Source organism: Haematobia irritans, chromosome 3, assembly GCF_050003625.1.
Source record: "Haematobia irritans isolate KBUSLIRL chromosome 3, ASM5000362v1, whole genome shotgun sequence".
NCBI lineage: Eukaryota > Metazoa > Arthropoda > Insecta > Diptera > Muscidae > Haematobia > Haematobia irritans.
In genome coordinates this window covers 109,667,296-109,682,547 of record NC_134399.1, presented here as the reverse complement: position 1 = coordinate 109,682,547, position 15,252 = coordinate 109,667,296, and the positions used below count along the sequence as shown (strand labels likewise).

Below are 15,252 nucleotides of genomic sequence, written 5' to 3'. Positions count from 1 at the left end.
TTACCACTCGAGCCAAAAATAATCTATCAAAATTTTATTTCTATAGAAATTTTTGTCAAATTTTTATTTCTATAGAAAATGTTGTCAAAATTATATTTCTCTATAAAATTTTGTTAAAATTTTATTTCTATAGAAAATTTTGTTAAAATTTCATTTCTATAGAAAATTTAGTTTTAATAGAAAATTTTATAAAAATTTTATTTCTATAAAAAATTTTGTCAAAATGTTATTTCTATAGAAAATTATTATTACTGAATTATATACGTATTTAATCGGTCTTTTTTAATTTAATATATACCACGTATTGACTTACTTACAATTTAGAAGACGGTGTTAAGAGGATTGAAGATACCTTGCCATCGACAAGCGTTACCGCAACCCAAGTAATTCGATTGTGGATGACTGTCTTCGGTAGAAGTTTCTACGCAATCCATGGTGGAGGGTACATAAGCTTCGGCTTGGCCGAACTTACAGCCGTATATACTTGTTGTAATTGAAGACATTTCAATTAAAAAATTAATTGGATCAATTAATTTCGTGATTGAATCAGAAAAAAATATTTTTATGTGTACATGTAATTCTAAAACTATGAAATAAAGTATTGACATATTTGGCATGGCACAGGAAAACACGACTATTATTTGAGTACGTATGGTACCCTTGGTTATAGTGGATGTCGGAGATTTTAAAATCAAAAATATTGCAGTCTACTGGCTTCTCATACTTTCTTGTATTTGAAACAAAATTTCCTATGGACTAGGCCATATATGTATACCCCCAATAATAACTACATATATATTTTTCAAATATATTTGCAAATTTGTATGACTGTGTGAGTACATAAAATACTAGCAAACAATAAAAACAGACCTCTAAAAAAAAACAACTAAAAACTCTTGTAAACTTTACTCACAGAATGCATTTAAAAACGCACAAAACATCAAAGAGTCTGATTGTGGTGGCAATGGTGATGCTGATGATGGAGGCTGTTATTCTCGACTATATAAAATAAAGAGTAGGCGTGGTAGTTTAGGGACGTAGGGAGACGTATGTCAGAGGCCCACAACAAACGCGCTCAAACAGAAATGAAACAAAATAAAAATGAAATGAAAACGAAACGAAACGAAAGGAATAAAATGTATTTCTTTTTGGACTGGGTCTTTTTTTGCAATTGCAACCAGAAAAAGAAATGCGAGTAAAGAAAAACAACATAGAAAAGTAGACTCGCTCATACTGGGAGAACTCTTTTAAGGCGAGGCGGTTACCCCGCCTACACTTACCATAGAATGGGAATTCATCCTCCCATTAGGTCGACGTTCGGTTTGTCCTTTGAAAATCCTTGCAAAGATTCACAAACGAAAATGCAATAAACATAACAAAAGCTTTATTTCCAGAGCAAAGCAACCGACGAGGTTTCTTTGGCACGCACTCTTTTTTTTTCTCTATCAAGAATTGTTTGAATTTTATGCGTTTCTGTTTGTGTTGTTGTTTGATTATTTTTCTTTTTTTTTTATACAAAAAGGACCTTTGCTAAAGAACCCACTACTCTTAAACGTTGTTCCTTTGACATTTGTACTATGATTGCAGGTAGCAAAAGCTCTTTGCTAATGTATGGCAAACACTTTTGTGGAATTCGTTTTTAAACTTCCATGTAAGTGAGAATGTATCTCAGTAGGACACAAACTCATTTAATCCTTTGACATGATCCGTATGTTAGATGATTGTGACTTTGTGTTCTTGTATGTGTACAAGAATTTTGTAATAAATTAAAATGAGATTTGTCAGTGATATCACAGAACTCTGTTATATACGAAATGGCAAAAAAAATCATCAGCAATCATTTTTGCCACGCCAAGTTTACTGATATGCCGTACATCAGCAGAGAATGAAGCCGACCCATTTTAATCGGCGGCGGCTAATACTACATTTTTGGCTCCGGCGGCGGCGGCTTGATGGCTAAGCCGATATAAATTTGTCTTATCGACGGCGGACAATTTTCCATAATAAAATCAATTTGATGTTATCCGAATGGTAATGAGATTAGTTGTACAACTTATCTTACAATCACATTTACACATAATTCAAATGTTCTGAGCCAAATTTTTGCAAAATTATTATAGCAACTTGATACTGACGGATTTTGGGTCGAAAGTTAAACATTTTGACAAAAAATGCAACCATTATTAATAATTTTATTCTGATTCAAATCAATATTTTTGATTAATTGGCGGCTAACTTTGAGTCGAGATGAGTCGACAAATTCGGCGACGGCTTCGACTGGTAAAAACTAGTCGGCGGCGGCTAAAATCGGCGGCGCGACTCGGCGGCGCGACTCGGCGGCGCGACTCGGCGGCGCGACTCGGCGGCTTCATTCTCTGTACATCAGACACCTTTTTCCTTTTTTTTGTTGTAACACTTACGAATATGATCGGTGGCTTAACATACAATCGAAATTTTGCGCCCAATACTATAATTTTGAGAAAATTTACTTCTCTTACCATAGTTTTCAAATGGACAATTGTGTCGCCTTAACATATCCAACAAAAAAATCTAAATAATAGGGAAACCGGCCTGGTTAGTTTCAAGGATTGATATTCGATGAAATGGAGATAAAAATTATGGTTAGGTTTATGTAGATATAAATTGAAAAAAGACGACTTCAAATTTTCACACAAACAGAATTTTTAAATCCACTTAATTGTTCTTAATATTTGTTCTTTATAAACAAAAGTGTACCAAGTTTTGTGTCACTTTTCAAAAAATACTGTGACAATTTTTATTGAGCGTGCTACCTTTTCAATGGTGTAGGACGCTAATATTAAATACGAGTATCTAAAGTTTATAAAAATGGATGTATATAAAGAGAAACCTGTCAGAAATGGACACGCATGGTTGTCTACATTTTATCCATATCCATGGAATGTGTCGACTTACGAAAATTTTCCACTTTTGAGAGGTGTCCATTTTTAAAAGTGTTCACGTTTAAGAGGTTTCATTAAATTTGGGAGCCAAACTATATTTAATTTAGTAAAGTAAACCTGTTATCCTACTTAACAAAATTGTGTTTAATATATTAGCATACTTTTAGGCGGGAAACATTTGTAAATATCCTATTGGACTTGAAAAATCTAATATTTTTGAGCCACATGCTTCTCTAAGTGGTTTCACTGTAATGTGGAACGCTGTTCGGACTCGGCTATAAAAAAGGAGGTGAATAGTCTAAGTGAGACTGAAATATCGAACTGCCACTATACCCAGCGTTGCCACAACGAAAATTTATTTTGGACCAAATTTTTTCCAAAATCGGACCAAAATTCCCACCAGCGGACCAAATTTCCAATTTCGAAGAAAATACCTTAAAAGGTATTATATTATTGTACATAGTGCTTTTATTAAAAATGTTAAGTAAACCAGAAAGGAATGATATGATTTAGCGGTTGTCGTAGGAATCATGGTTGTCATCGTTGGGAGCCACCGTGGTGCAATGGTTAGCATGCCCGCCTTGCCCACACAAGGTCGTGGGTTCGATTCCTGCTTCGACCGAACACCAAAAAGTTTTTCAGCGGTGGATTATCAATTTGCGATTGTTGCAGTGTCACTTACGAGTCGGTGGTAGCGATGATGATGAAATTAAACTTTGAAATGCTGGCAGGGTTATATCAGAGAAATGAGTCTTCATCCTCATGCCAATATTTTTTTCAGTGCATAGATACTATTGACTACGTGATAAAAATTTTAAATACTTCAAAAAATTTATAAATTTGACCAAAATGGGCTAAATTCCGTTTGGTCCGAACATCGGACCAAAATGGCAACGCTGACTATACCTAACCTAACCTAACCTTCCCAACACTAGTCATGGGTTCATTCTAGTGATCTATAGTAAAAACCAATAATCGATTTTCGATTATTGACTTTTAACCAAAAATCGATTTTCTATTATTTTTACCAATCAAAAATTCGAATATTCAATTTTTCATAATCGAATTTCATAGAAATAATGATTATAGATAATATTCGTTTTTGTGAAATCTATTTGTACTTTTGTGAGTGCTATCAACAAAAGTTCGAGAGAAATGCCAAAAATTTGTGTTCCAATCAAACATGTTAATTTTTTAAAATTTGTTTAATAGATTTTTAAAATGTTCAATATAAACTTTTTAAGATGTACGAATCATTTATTTATCATTTTTTTTCTCCAAATAATTACCCCTATAAATTCAAGGAAATTGAAAACACAAACGATTCATTTCCACCAATTTGATATTTTATTTAATAAATCAGAATTTTTTATTTTTATTGATAATAGAATTCTATAAAAAAATTAAGAAATATGTGCTCGTTTCCTTACATTTGGGTACATTTCAATTCAATTGAAACCAATGAATAAAACTTTAAAATCGATTTTTGATAGTCAAAATTAAAAATTAGTTGAAAATCTAAAGTCAATTTTTCGATTATTTTTAGGTTAATAATCGATTTTGATTTTTTTAGATTTTCATGCCACAATTCGAATAATCGATTTTAAGATCACTAGTTAATTTACAGTTTCGGTCGCATATATTCTGGGTCGTGGTGAAATTCTGAGTCGATTTCAGCATGTCCGTCCGTCTGTTGAAATCACGCTAACTTTCGAACGAAACAAGCTATAGACTTGAAACTTGGCACAAGTAGTTGTTATTGATGTAGGTCGGATGGTATTGCAAATGGGCCATATCGGTCCACTTTTACGTATAGCCCCCATATCAACGGACCCCCAAATTTGGCTTGCGGAGCCTCTAAGAGAAACAAATTTCATCCGATCCGGCTGAAATTTGGTACATGATGTTAGTATACGGTCGCTAATGACCATGCAAAAATTGGTCCATAATTATATGTAGCCCCCATATAAACCGATCCCCCGATTTGGCTTGCGGAGCCTCTAAGAGAAACAAATTTCATCCGATCCGGCTGAAATTTGGTACATGATGTTAGTATATGGTCGCTAATGACCATGCAAAATTGGTCCATATCGGTCCATAATTATATATAGGCCCCATATAAACCGATCTCCAGATTTGACCTCCGGAGCTCCTTGGAAGAGCAAAATTCTTCCCATTCGGTTAAAATTTGGTACGTGATGTTAGTATATGGTATCGAACAACCATGCAGGAATCGGTTCCTATCAGTCCATAATTATATATAGCTCCCATCAAGGCCGTAGCCAGGATTTTAATTCGGGGGGGGTTCAACTTTAAAAAAAATATTCATATAATCTCATGTGTAGAAAATTTTATTTATGCATAGGTATGTATACAATATTTTTATACCCTAAACTACATAGGGGTTATTATACCCTAAACCACATAGTGGTTAGGGTATAATAAGTTTGATCTGCCAAAAAATGTGCCTACCAGAAATATTGATTTTAGACCCCATAAAATATATACCGATCGACTCAGAATCACCTCCTGAGTCGATCTAGCGCTTGGTGTCCGTCCGTCTGTCCATGTATTTGTTGTTCACAGGATTCCGGTCGCAATTATTGACCGATTTTGATGAAATTTGGTACAGGGAGTTTTTTGGCACAAGGACGAACGCTATTGAATTTGGAAGAAATCGGATCAAATTTAGATATAGCTCCCATACATGTATCGCCCGATTTCGACAAATGGGGTCACGTTGTGCTTTTTTTCAAACGGATCGTCACCAAATTTGGCAAAAGGTAATCTTTTTTACCGCCCTTCAAGTCTGCAAAATTTCATCCAAATCGGTTCAGATTTAGATATAGCTCTCATATATATGTATCGCCCGATTTTCCCAAATTTGGCCACAAAACCCTAATTTATCAACCGATCTTACTCAAAGTTAGCTAAATGTAATCTTCCATAGCATTAACTATATGTGCGAAATATCATCGAAACCGGTTCAGATTTAGATATAGCTCGCATATATATGTATAGCCCGATTTTCCCAAATTTGGCCATAGAACCCTTATTTACTAACCGATCTTACTCAAAGTTGGCTAGATCCAGTCCACTATAGTACTAACGGTATGTGCAAAATTTCATCAAAATCGGTTCAGATGTAGATATAGCTCCCATATATGTATCGCCCGGTTTTGAAAAATTCGCCCCTAATACCCTTATTTTTGACCGTAGAGGCCTCATTTCTTAACTGATCTTTCTCAAATTTTGCACAAGATAACCTTTTGTGATATTAATCAAACCCGCAAAATATTATGCAAATTGGTTCAGATTTAAATATAGCTTACATATATATGCATCGCTCTATTTTCCCTAATTTGGCCATAGTACTCTTATTTATTAACCAATGTTACTCAAATTTTAAATTTTGATGTACTACCCGATCGTATTTATACGTACTTGTAGCTCTTACATAAGAATATTGCTCGATTTTTACAAATTTGGAGTTATTACCCACACTAATTGAACGATTTTCTCTTTTTTAATAATGGGCTCAATATTAGTGGCATACTAATGCCCATATTCATAATAATTTACTGACAGTTTATCGAACTAATTTGTATGGTAATAGTAGGTTTAAAGTTTACGTTAACTTTTATGAATATGGGGGTAACTCTTTTGGTGCAAAATAAACTATAGCTCCTAATATTAGACATTTCTGCTCAGATTGTGACACGACACCCATAAACATGTACCCCCCCTTTATGTTCTCCAAAACCTATACCAATGATACTCCACAAATGCTTATGTTTACTAATTCAGTAGGGGTGGTTTAGGGTATGATATAGTCGGCCCCGTCCGACTTTCTACTTTACTCACTGGTTATAATATTAAATTGAGCCGACGGGCTTTTTGGGCAGCAAATAAATCAATGACTTCTTCAGTCGGCACATTTATTCGGCGATGAACTGACATTAATGCCAATCCTTTGAGTCTACTCTCGCTAGTCGAATTTCTTAGATACGTCTTTAATCTCTTCATTGTTGAAAATGAACGTTCGGATGAGCACGTAGTAACTGCAGGGATGGAAAATGCAGTACCATAGTACTTTTTTCAAACCTTTTTCACCCCGGTCAGTACCGTAGTACCCCCGCGAATGATTTACTACCTTTTGTTAGACATTTCTGAGTCGATATCAGATTTATGGTACAATAGCTTTGACAAAATATTTTAATATTTTGAGAAAGTCTTTATCAACCTTATTTGCTAATAGTCTTTTACAAATATGGCAAAACAAACATGTTCATGTGGGAAGAAAATCTCGATTTTGTAAAAGACATAGTCAAAAACCGGATTTTATTGAACTTCAAGAATGTTTTAGTCGAAAAAAGAATGTGATTCTATATTATCGATTTTTTATTTCGGTAGAAAATGTTGTCAAAATTTTATTTCTATATAGAATTTTTGCAAAATTTTATTTTTATAGAAAGTTTTGTCAAAAATTTATTTCAATTGAAAATTTTGTACAAATTTTATTTCTATAGGAAATTTTGGCAAAATTTTATTTCTATAGAAAAAATTTTGCAACATTTTTTTCTACAGATCTTTTTTGCAAAATTTTATTTCTATAGAAAATTTTTGCAAAATTTTATTTATATAGAAAATTTTGTCAAAATTTTATTTTCTTTAAAATTTAGTTCTTGACAATAATTTTCCAGTGAAATTTTTGTTGAAATTTAGTAAAAAGTACCTTTCCGCTCAAAAAATACCTTTTTTGTACTTTCTTAAAAATTGTATTTTCCATCCCTGAGTAACTGGCAAAGTGACCAAAATTTTTAAAAGAATATACACGTTTGGAAATATATCTTTATTGCACTCTCCAAGTGTTTCCATCGCTGAATTAGGCAGGTTCTTTTCGCAGGTTTTGCGCCATTTCATTTACACATGTGTGTTTGGCTGTTTCGTTGTTGTTGCTATGGCCAAACAAAGCGAGTCATGTTCACAAAAAGAACAACAAACACAAATAAAACGCAGAAAGAAATTTTCCAAAAATGAAATTTGTGGTGCGAGAATAAAAACAAATTGTTTTTTTCGGCCGTCGTTTGACGGGCTTTTAAACTAGTATTCTATGATTTGTGCAAGTTTTATAGGTAAGCGTTTTTCAAAATAAAACCTCCAGCTTTTCTTCAACATCTTCGATAAGATTTTTCTATGCAGCTAAAAATATATATTTATTTATATAAAAATATTCATTCATTTCGGGGGGGGTTTGATCCCCCTCATCCCCCCCCCCTGAATACGGCCTTGGCTCCCATATAAACCGATCGCCAGATTTGACCTCCGGTGCCTTTTGGAGAAGCAAAATTCATCCGATCTGGTTGAAATTTGGTACGTGGTGGTAGTATATGATATTTAACAACCATGCCAAAAGTGGTCCATATCAGTCCATAATCATTCACATGAAAATTAGTTTTATTAATTCAATCATAAATTTGGCATTTAATTCTCATTTAAAGTTTATGTGTGGTTTCAGAAACACGTCCTCGCACTCTTCAAGCAAAAAAGAAACCAAAAACTTTGTGGATTCTTTATTGTTCTGGCTACCTTCAGAGCTATCTTGAAACATTCATTTTGTGGTGGTATTTATTCCTTTTATACATACGTCAAGTATTGTCAAATGAAATTCGGTACCTTCTACTTGGCAGCAACCCCATCATCCCATAGTAGTTTCTACCCAAGAATCTTGTCGTTGTTGTTTTTGTTAAATGGGTCATATTTAACAAGAATGATTGGTTAGGTGAATAATGCCAGCAACAACAACACCAACAAGAACAATCGAAATCTCATCTCATCCTTTTTGACCCTTCAAGTAAAACGAGCATCTATCTCAATTCATACGGACACAGGTGTACACCAATATGACATGCATATATGTGTACATATTTGTGTTTTCCACAAAAGGAGTTCATCACTCGACATCTTCAATTTCAATAAAAATGTTGTCAGCTATACGAAATTCTCTTGTCTGCAATTCAAAGATTTTTCCGTTTTTTTTTTTCGAAAAAAAAAGATGACAAAGAAACCCAAAACAACCACATAGCGCATATAATACAGAACAACTCTTCTGCACTATCCAATCGCCACACCACACTTATGGTCTCAGAAAAAGGAGATGCTGGTGGGTTTCATAAGAGAAAAAATGTTGTTCAATTGGAAAAGCTTTTAAAACCACAAGCGTTTTGTTACCTTCGCATATCCTTTCATTTCTATTTGTACAATGCTCCGATAAAAGGTATTTTGGAAGTTTTAATATTGAATCAACATAACGTCGTCTTTAAATCAAAAGGTTAAAACTAGACATTTTTATGAAAACAAAAATGAAGGAATTGGTAAATTCAGGAGGAACATTTTTTTAGGATTTGGCTGTCAATCATGTATACCAACAAAAAAAAATCACCCATATTTTTTCAATAAAAATAATAAAAAAAAATATTTTCATTGAAAAATTAATTGAATAATTAATTTTTAATTTTTACAAATCAGTCACAGAAATCAATTTGTGCAGATTAAAACAACTACAATTTTGTTTCGATTAATATTTTAATTAAATGGCAAAAAAAAGTGCAAATCAATAAATGATTCAATAAATTTTTTAATCAAAGTAAAACTTAATTACAAAAATCCCTTGAATCAATTACAATTTTTTATTAGACCACTTGGGCATTGATATTAAGAATTCGGTGATTAAAACAATTTCAATTAAAAATTAATTGGAAATATTAATTTTCGTGAAGCAAAAGACTATGTGTTTCTGTATGGATCAATTAAATTTTTAATTGGCTTTTTTGATTGATACAAGGTTAGGTATAGTGGCAGTCCAATGTGTCCGGCTCACTTAGACTATTCAGGCCATTGTGATACCGATTAAATGTTTAGCTCAATGACAAGGGACCTTATTTTTATAGCCGAGTCCGAAAGTCCTTCCACATTGCGGTGGAGTTTAGGTTAGGTTAGGTTAGGTGGCAGCCCGACGTATCAGGCTCACTTAGACTATTCAGTCCATTGTGATACCACATTGGTGAACTTATCTCTCTCATTGCGGTGGAAGGCAGTGTTTGTTTGATTCAATGAAAAATCAATGGGATCAATTAATTTCGTGATTGAATCCAAAAATATTTTTTTCTGTGCATAGACCGGTCATATTAGCACAAGAAAAACAGGCAAATTAAAAATGTCGACGGTTTATTATACCCTGCGCCACACTGTGGAACGGGGTATTATAAGTTAGTGCATATGTTTGCAACACCCAGAATGAGAAGAGATAGACACATGGTGTCTTTGGCAAAAATGCTCAGGGTGGGCTCCTGAGTCGATATAGCCATGTCCGTCTGTCTGTGAACACATTTTTGTGATCAAAGTCTAGGTCACAGTTTTAGTCCAATCGACTTCAAATTTGGCACAAGTATGTGTTTTGGCTCAGAATAGAACCCTATTGATTTTGGAAGAAATCTATTCAGATTTAGATATAGCTCCCATATATATCTTTCATCCGATATGGACTTCTATGGCCCCAGAAGCTAGAGTTTTACCCTAATTTGCTTAAATTTTTGCACAAGAAGAACAATTAGCACTATAGTCAAGTGTGCCAAATTTTATTGAAATCGGTTCAGATTTAGATATAGCTCCCGTATATATCTTTCACCCGATATGGACCAATATGGTCCCAGAAGCAAGATTTTTATCCCAATTTGGTTGAAATTTTGCACTAGGAGTACAATTAGTAGTATAGTGAAGTGTGCCAAATTTTATTGAAATCGGTTCAGATTTAGATATAGCTCCCATATATCGTTCGCCCGATTTACACTCACATGACCACAGTGGCCAATCTATTACTCCGATTTATTTGGAATTTTGCACAGGAAGTAGAATTAACATTCCAACTGTATTTGCCAAATTTGGTTGAAATCGGTTCAGATTTAGATATAGCTCCCATATATAGCTTTCGCCCAATTTACACTCATATGACTACAGAGGCCAATTTTTTACTCCGATTTAGTTGAAATTTTGCACAGGGAGTAGAATTAGCATTGTAGCTATGCGTGCCAAATTTGGTTGAAATCGGTTCAGATTTTGATATAGCTTCTATATATATATATATGTTTTTCCGATTTGGACAAAAATGGCCAAAATACCAAAATTTTCCTTTTTCCTAAAATCGCCACTGCTTATTCGAAAACTTTTAAAAGTGACTCAAATTTTTCTTTATTTCTAATACATATCTATCGACCGATAAGTCATAAATACACTTTTGCGAAGTTGCCTCAAAATTGGTTCAGATTTAAATGTTTCCGATATTTTTGTACTAACATTTTGTTCCACCCCAGGGCATTAGCCGACTTAAATTTAGCACCATCGTATTCAGCGTATCTAAATTTGTTTGCTCTAAATTTTTCATGTTTGTATCTCTTCTAGGAATCTGTAGCAAAGTTTTTCAAAAAACGCCTTCTCCTGATTTTCAGTGAAGATTCAAAACTTTAAACTCCTGTACTGAAAATATTGAAAAAAGAGACTTAGGCTATTATGGGTTGTGACCACAGATATATAGCACACAACACATTGGACGGATTTGATATGATATCGAAAATGTGGATCTACAAAGTGGTGCAAGGTATAATATAGTCGGCCCCGCCCGACTTTAGACTTTCCTTACTTGTTAGTTTTCTTAAGTCACAATAGTAGGTTATTGTGATTTAATGTCGTTATCTCGTTATTTGATCAGAGAATGTAGCCGCCGATTTGCGCCGCCGACCATTTTTTGGTAGTCGACGCCGACGCAGTTGACGAATACGTCGACTCATCTCTACTCAAATTTAGCCGCCAATTAATTAAAAATATCTGTTTAAATCGGAAAAATGTATTAATAATTATCGTACTTTTGCCACAATTTTGAACAATCGCCGGCGAATAGACACAATTACATCGGCTAGATATAATTACACCGGAGGCAACAATTTAGTGTCAGCCGCCGGCGACAAAAATGGGTCGGCTTCATTTCTCTGTATTTGATCCTGTATACGCTAGGCTATTTTCTTCGTTGCAAATTTTAGCGAAAAAGTGTTGCCAAGTTTTACCTAAATGCCACAATAAAACTATTGTGAATGGAAGTTGAGACAAGCCTAAACTCAAATAAAATACAATGAATTACAATTAAGACAATTATTTTGGATGATTTGACCATGTAAGAAAGTGAATTGAATACCACATAGTCGAAGAAATATATAGAGACGTCTCAAGACCACTCACAATGAACTGAATAGTCTAAGTGAGCCTGAAACAAATCGGGCTGTCACTTTAACTTTTTAAGTCCAACCTTTTAGGTCCAACCTTTTTAAGTCCAACCTTTAATTTATCCTTAATTTCATATTTTCATGAAGCGCCAAATTTTGTAAAAATATATAAAAAGCTGTATATCCGCACATTTCTCAATGAAATTTGATTGATTTGTTTTGCACATAACAAATAAACAAAATTATTGTGAATTGGCTTGAGACGTCTATGCACTCAAAAAAGTTTAATTGTGTCCAAAGATTTTGACCTTCCCTTAAGGATTTTGGTATTGACTTCGAGCCAAAGATGCGGATTCTTTAAAATAAAAGAATTTAAAATGGCTTTAAATCTACGATCCATAATATTAAAATTAGGATACTGATCTCATTTATCGATTTTTCATTCTCTTTTCGCGGTATAAATCCATTCACGTGCAAACAAATGCCAATTTAAAACTCCAAGTTATAACAGCTACTTCAAAGTAAAAATGTTTTTTTTTTTCAAAAAAAAAAAAAAACTTTAAACCAAAGATGCTAAATCTTGAAATTAAATCTTAGGCTATATTTGAAGTATTTTAATCTTTATATTTCAGTTAATTTAAGGACGATTTCTTTAAATCAAAATGTGTTTCTTTACTTTAAACAAAAATATGCCTTAGTTGAAACTTGAAACTAAGGCCGTATGTCTTTGCACTTCAAAGACATACGGCTTTAACGGAGGATTGCAAAATTCTAAAATTTGTGTGCTAAATGTAATAAAACAAAATTTTGAAGCAATGATTATAAACTTTATTTTAATTAAAATTTCATTATTTTTAAAAAATTTGTCTTTATTATTTTCTAAATCGTGCGTCCTAATATTAAGGTACATTTATTGGTCTATGATCACACTCAATTGACCATTTTTTTTTTTTTTTTATTTTAGAACTAGAATTATCGCGCAAACCAGTGATTCTTTATTATGAATGGTGGGGATTCACACAATTTTATATTCACAGAAAAATTGTTCACGAAAATTTTTCCAATTAAAGTCATAATTGAGTTTTAAAAAATATTCAATTAAAAATTTAATAGATTCGACAAAATTTCTAATTGAAACAAAAATCAATCACAAAAATTATTAGTATCAATTAATTTTTTAATTGGATCAATTAATTTTTTAATTGGATCAATTAATTTTTTAATTGACTTTCAATTAATTTTTTAATTGATACTATCATTTCTGTGATTGAAGACATTTCAGTTAAAAAAATTAATTGGATTAATTAATTTCGTGATTGAAAAAAATTTTTGGTGTGTTCGTTTACAAAATTTCCTATTTTTATTAAAAGAAGAAAAGAAGCAAATTTTACAGAAAAAGAGCCATCTACTTTGGACAGAAAAACTATTGCGCTGGTGGAGAGCAGCAAAAATGTTTCAGTTCCCAAAATGAATTCATTTCGTTTTGTGTTTTTCGCAAAGAGAAAATTTCCTCAAAATTAAATTTTGTAATTTCGCGGTTTTGGTCCCAGTTCAAAAGTATATATTTGGTCCCAAATATATACTTTTGAATATTTTGTATAATTTGATTATAAATCATCTGGTGTATCAAAAATGTTCAAATTGTGGATAAAATAGGAAAATTATAAAACCAAATCTCAGAGAGAATTTGGAATTCCCCCTAATATTTTCTTTTATTCTTCCTTTTAAGGAACTGTGAATACGCGTTTGACACCGATGGGTCATCTATTATTTAGTTATCTATGCAGGTATGATAAATGATGTTGCCGAAAAAGTACTAAAAATGTGTTAAAAAAGTTATTTTCGAAGCCAAAAAGTGCTAAAAAAATATCAAAAATATCAAATTTAAAGACAATTATAAAATTATACGTATACTTAAATCTAGACCGATTTAGAGATTTGCTAAAAAAATCCTATTTTGCAAAATTTTATTTGTATAGAAAATTTTGTCAAAGTTTTATTTCTGCAGAAAATTTTGTCAAAATTTTATTTCTGCAGAAAATTTTATCAAAATGTTATTTCTATAGGAAATTTTGTAAAAAATGTATTTCTAAAATATTTCCATAAAATTTATTTCAAAGTATTTATATACAAAATTTCGACAAAATTCTATTTCTGCAGAAAGTTTTGTCAAAATTTTATTTCTATATGAAATTTTGTAAAGATTTTATTTTTATAGAAAATTTTTTTAAAATTTTATTTCTATGGAAAATTTTGTAAAATTTTTTGGGCTTTTCAAATATAGACACTATTTAATAATACTCTTTTCCTTAGTGTGGCGGAAAAAATCATATTTCACATTTGCAGACGAAAGTGCACGCAGAGAAGGAATATGATCACCTCAACCATGTTTCAAGAGCAAAATGTTATTTTTGGATGGTGACCATGTAACATGTTTATGGCAAAAATGTTCTTTTCTCGCCAAAAATAATATGCTTGCCGAAATCAGACACATAATCTCCGAGAAAATAACATGGTTGCGACAAACATGTTACATGGTCACCATTCAAAAATAACATTTTTCTCTTGAAACATGGTTGAGGTGATCATATTCCTTCTCTGAGTGTGGTATAGACAATATTCCTCTCAAAAATGTTTAGATCTTGTAATAAGAACTAAAATATCCTCATTTTGGTATAAGTTTATTTCTTCAATGTCCTCTATTGAACATTTTTAGAGTTGAGTTGATATCTGAGAAACATTCATATTTAGGACAAAATAACTTTATATAGAGTAATTGTGATGAAAAAGTATCAAATGGCTCGCGATCGTGCCACGGTGCTTTTGGCTTTCGAAATGTATCAAAAAAAGCACAAAAGTGTTAACTTTATCAACCCTGTATGTTATCTATGGGTCATACATTCCTTGTGCTGTGATGCATATCATAGAGTAGACCACAAAATGTATAGACGCCTCCAGTCAATTCACAATGGATTTGCTCAATTGCCCACAAGATTCACTCAATTTCTTTTTGGAAGACAGGAATTGCCCTACAAATCAGTTAATTCGCATTAAAAAAG

The 15,252-nt window shown here is 32.5% G+C and overlaps 1 protein-coding gene across 5 annotated transcripts in view; it reads left to right on the top strand.

The window, feature by feature from the left end:
* sd (TEA domain transcription factor 1 homolog scalloped) overlaps nt 1-15,252 on the top strand; it is a 295,172-nt gene that overhangs the window by 273,351 nt on the left and 6,569 nt on the right. The gene's annotated exons all lie outside the window — the stretch shown is intronic.